The sequence below is a fragment of the Triticum urartu genome, chromosome 3, assembly GCF_003073215.2.
Source record: "Triticum urartu cultivar G1812 chromosome 3, Tu2.1, whole genome shotgun sequence".
Lineage (NCBI taxonomy): Eukaryota > Viridiplantae > Streptophyta > Magnoliopsida > Poales > Poaceae > Triticum > Triticum urartu.
In genome coordinates this window covers 547,124,164-547,129,635 of record NC_053024.1, presented here as the reverse complement: position 1 = coordinate 547,129,635, position 5,472 = coordinate 547,124,164, and positions in this window count along the sequence as shown.

Sequence of the window (5,472 nt, the reverse complement as noted above, 5' to 3'; positions counted from 1 at the left end):
CACAACCAACCTTGATGTTGCTCAATTTTATTGCAACTAATGAAGAAGAAGCTCTGTGGGTTTCGTTATCTGATGGAAATGGAACCGGGGGCTGAAGCCCTTTTCTTAAAAAATGAAGAAGCTGCTAGCTCATGGGACATTGCTTCATTTTAGGTGAACTGCACCAAAAGGTTCCATGAATTGAATCATCCATGTTGGTGACTAGTGTCGTCCCTTCTACGATGGCGTTGACTGCAGACATGGTTCCCATCACGAGGTATGTTCCTTTTTGGTCTGACTGTTTGCCAAAGATCCTGCATGTTGAGTCTGCTCTTGTGCTACTGTTTTTAGCACTGCCATGATAAAGCGGTAATGTTATTATTTTACACCTTAATCTAGTGGCACTATTAATTTGAGGCAATGTTTTGGCACCGCTAGTGCCACTGATTTTTTTATATATCGAAAGAGGGGGTTTCCTCCGATTTCATTAAAGAAACCCTACCATAGAGAACCATTATCCGACAACATCTCAGTGTAAATGGGCAGTTATGCAACTACTACTAGACTGGATTGAGTACTAGCAGGAGACAAGTTTGCCACATAAGCTAGGCAGGTAGGGGGCCGCAGCACCAGCTCAACCAAGTTTGGATTAGAACCCAAATGCTACCACAGAAACATCAGGGGGGAGATAGAGCCAGTTTCAGCATCCCAGTCTAAGCACCCCCGTCCTCCATCCTTGCGACGCATGGTACACCTCATTTGCCACCTACTCGACCCTAGTGCCACTGATAAAATGAAGTAATAATGCAGTTAAAATAGAGCGACTGTCCTCTCTATCATTTCATTTCCAATGTAGATAAAGAAAGTGCTTCTCTTTGTTAGTATATGTTTCATCAACTAGTCCCATTGTTAATGTTTAAGCGTTTTTGCAAACTGGGGTGCTTAATTTTAGTTGATCTGCACAAAAATAGAGATTGGAATGTCTCAAGGCCCCTCCTTGTACTACCGTTGTACACTGATGTTCATCACTGGCAGAAAGTGTATCGGGGGGCCTTGGGTTGATTTCCAGTATGAGGTGTACCATATGAGGCATCACAGGGCCCATCTCGCCCTCACAGCATCGCATACTATGATACTATCGCAATATTTTCTTCTATTTATTAGTGTACGTTTCATCAACTAGTGCAACTATAATGTAATCACGCTTTTTCATTATCTGTGCAAACAGGGTTATTCAGCTACATTTTGGTGGAACTGCACAAATGTATGGATGGAACCGGCATATATGCAGAGTGCGAGGTGCCAAGTAAAAATTACCGACATCAACCCTGCTCCATCTAAGCATTGGCATCCACCACCACCAGTGGGATGTGTGGTGCTCATCGTGGATGGATCTTTCTCGGCAGTAAATCCTCTAACCAAATACTAGTAGCTTAGACTTCAAAAAATACTAGTAGCTTATATTGGCAGTTTTCTAGGGAGTACACTTTTCTGAAAGAAGCACCAATCTATTTTTCTTTATTTGTACACAGTGTCACAACTTTGACCCAAAGGTCCAGAGCTATTTTAGAGTGATTGTCATAGTACTCGGAGACAGATTGTAAGCATGATTTTTATTAGCTGTCACACTGGTTGTAAGCACGAGAAGATGGACGATTAGGTTAGTGCGAAGCTTACCTTAAACCCTACCGACGCCGTTGAAACAAGGAGAGCGTCGAGAGAACCATGGAGAACGGTGGGGAAGGGACCTCGCACATGTCGTCGTTCTGGGAACGGGGTCCCCAGACTTGCCTGCATGCGGCCCATGGCGTGGCTCTACGAGCGGGCCTGTACGGCCCATCTTCACCAGCAAGGACTAAAGACCCTCGCGAGGGGCCAAGCCTCGCGAGGCGGACGACACAAGACCTCCTCAGGAGCGGCATCACCAGGCTGGCTCGCGAGTGGCGGAGAGATCAAGGCCAGGCAAACCTCGCGAGGTTTCGATGACGTGAGCCATGATGATCGAGATCAGGCGGGCGTCAGGCGGGCGCTAGGCGGGCACCAGCGCACATAGTGTCCTTGTTTCCTCTTTGGTGCTAAGGAAGCAGGCGCAGGCGCGGAGTACCGAGGCGTCAAGCAAAGGTTTCTATATCGGTGCAATGAGACCAAGACCAGCAGGACGACAAGATGGAGGTCACCGTGGAGCCCAAGACGGCGTCACCACCAGAGCCTTTGGCAGGCGAAGACTGCTTTTGTTAGGATAAGCTATACTAGCTGTCCCCTTTCAAATTAGCCGTTGTTGGCTCTCTTCCCGCTCAATATTTGAGGAGAGGACCAGGGCCTCTACAAATAGGACCAGCCAGCACCGTAGCTAGGGGGATTGATCAGTCGGATCGAGAGAGAGCAGAACAACCACAAGTTCACCGATCACAAGAACACCTCTCCTCAGGAGGCTATTATTCCCCTTGTACAGTTCATCCTCAGCCCAAGAGGCAATCCACCACCACACACTAGAGTAGGGTATTACACCACAACGGTGGCCCGAACCAGTATAAATCTTGTGTCCCTTGTGTTACGAGTTCGTCGAGTTAGCCCGTAAGATCTTAGCAAAGCTAGGACGTGGATCGGTAGGGGGAGATCTTCGCGCGCACCCGAGTGTTCGAACCTTGAGGGTTTTGCCGAAACCCGTGATCCGACATTTGACGCGCCAGGTAGGGGGTGCGCCGGAGTTTTTCCTCGTCAATCTGCGTGCCGTCGCCACCTCGCTTCGCCCTCATGGAAGGCGCCTCGCTCCCTGCTCCGACGACCGGCGCTGACGGTGGGGCCAGGGGGCTCCTAGCCTTGCCCCCGCCCTGCGACGGGTGCAATGGCCTCCCAAGTTCAAGTCGGAGATGCCGCCGCGCTATGACGGCGCGGCGGACCCAACGGCTTTCCTGCTGGCATATGAGGAGGTCGTCCTTAAGGCCAGGGCCGACGACAAGGTCATGGCCAACTGGCTTCCCATGGCCCTCACTTGCGCACCGTGCGCCTGGCTGCTCAACCTCCCCGGATCCACGGCGGTGTCCTGGGAGGAGTTGCGCGGCCTCTTCATTGCGCTTCACGCGGCACTGGTGCCCCACGCAGTTGCAGCCCTCCTCGGCGGCTCACAAGAACCACCCTCAGATCGCCATGCCAAGTCGTTCTTTCGCCAGGTCGGCGCTGCTTCCAAGCGCCCCGGGGCTTCGCCGGGCTGGGCCGCGCCCGAGGCCGACCTCACCTTTGACTCAGGGGATCATCCCGCCTCCACCGTCGGCTCGGGTGTGCTCCCAATGCTTTGCACGCCCACCATCTGCCACGTGTCCATCACCAAGATGCTCATCGACGGCGGCGCCGGCCTCAACATGCTCTCCGTCGAGGCCTTCAGCCTTCTTCACGTACCGCTCGAGCGGCTCCGTCCTAGCAAGCCTTTCTTAGGGGTTGGCGGAGGCTCTGCCCGCTCCCTGGGGCAGATCCGCGTCCCCGTGACCTTCGGCACGCGCAACAACTACCGCACCGAGCTCATCAACTTCGACATCGCCCACATCGGCCTCCTGTACAACGCCATCCTCAGGTACCCGGCTCTGGCCCAGTTCATGGCAGCAACCCATCCGGCTTACAACCTCATGAAGATGCCGAGGAGCGAGGGTGTCCTCACCATCAAGGGGGATGCCAAGGAAGCCTTGATGACGCTCAAGCTCACCCTCAAGACCGCCGCAATAGCGCAGCCCTCCGACTCGGATGCCTCCAAGGCCGAGGGAGCTGCACCAACCAAGAACAAGCAGTTTTTCACTCAGGACAAGGCAGAAACCAAGCGAGTGCCAGTCGAGGAGGACGGGTCCTCAGGGGCAACCTTTACCATAGGCGTCAACCTCGAGCCTGCTCAGGAGGAGGCGTTTGTAACACCCCGGGTGTAACTTTCCAATTTGTACTCCAACTCTTGCCGTTTCCGGCGTTAATTTATATTTATTTCCTCGGGTTCGGGTTTTGTCTCCGTGTGTTGTTTTTGTTTTCATGCATCTCATATCATGTCATCATGTGCATTGCATTTGCATACGTGTTCATCTCATGCATCCGAGCATTTTCCCCGTTGTCCGTTTTGCATTCCGGCGCTTCGTTCTCATCCGGAGGTCATTTCTAGCTTTCTTTCGTGTGTGGGGATTAAACATTTCCGGATTGGAACGAGACTTGTCATGCGGCCTTGGTTTACTACCGGTAGACCGCCTGTCAAGTTTCGTATCATTTGGACTTCGTTTGATACTCCAATGGTTAACCGAGGGACCGAAAAGGCCTCGTGTGTGTTGCAGCCCAACACCCCTCAAATTTGGCCCAAAACCCACCAAACTCTACTCCATGTCCTAGAGCGTTCGATCACGATCGCGTGGCCGAAAACCGCACCTCATTTGGACTCTCCTAGCTCTACTTATGCCTATATATACCCCCTCCATTTTCGGATCTCGTCTTCCCCCTCGAAACCCTAGTTCTAAAAAAAAAAGATCACCGCCGACGGACACGTCCGCCCCGACGCCGGACGCGTCCGCCGCCGCGCCCAGCCAACCGCGACGCGACAAGTGGCCGCGCCCGCCGCCGCCGCCAGCCGGCCCGGGAGGCCCGCGTACGGCCCCCGCGAGCCCGCGCCCCCGCGCCTCCTCCTCCTCACGAGCGCCGCCGCCTTCCCAACCTCCGGCGACCGGCGCCACCGCGGACCGCCATCACCGCCACCTCGCCACGCCGGCCGCCGCGCCGCAGCGCCGGCGCACCGCCCGGCCACCGCCTTCCTCCACCTCGCCGCTCCGCCACGCCGGCCGCCGCCTCGCTCCGGCCGGCTCCGCCGCCCCCTCAACCAGCCGGCGCCGCCGTCCCCGAGCTCCGGCAAGTCCCCCGGCGAAGATCTCCATTTCCGGCGACCTCAAGCTACAGTAACTCCGGCGGCCTCGGTTCCCGTGCGATCTGGATCTAGATCCAAAAATATCTCGGTTGACTTTCGTCCCTAACCCTAGTTTTTTATGCATACTTTGACCGCCCGTAACTTCGCATCCGTAGCTCCGATTTGGGCATATAATATATCAAAATCTTCGCCTCGACGAGTACATCATTTAATTCCATTGCATCATTTTCATTTGAGTTCATATTGATGCCCAAAATTCTGTTAGAAGGAGGCTTCGTGAGTTAATTGTCAGATCTGCTAGTTCATCTTAGACTTTTGTCATTTTTGCCATGATTATTGTGTGCATGCTATGCCTATGAGTCCTTCATATGTTTTGTTAAGCTTTTTGTCTTCTTTCCATAGGTGCAACCCATGCATTTTTAGGATGTGTGTGGTGACTTGTGCAAGCTTGCAAAGTGAGGCACCCGGTAAATCTGTTTTCAGGGACTTAGTTGTTTTCACTAAGTCTGGGATATTTTAGTTCATGATGCCATATGTTCAGCTTGTTTCCTAGTGATCCGTGCCTCTTGTGAGGATGATCAGTAAAGGAGTTTTGTTAATCATGTTATGCT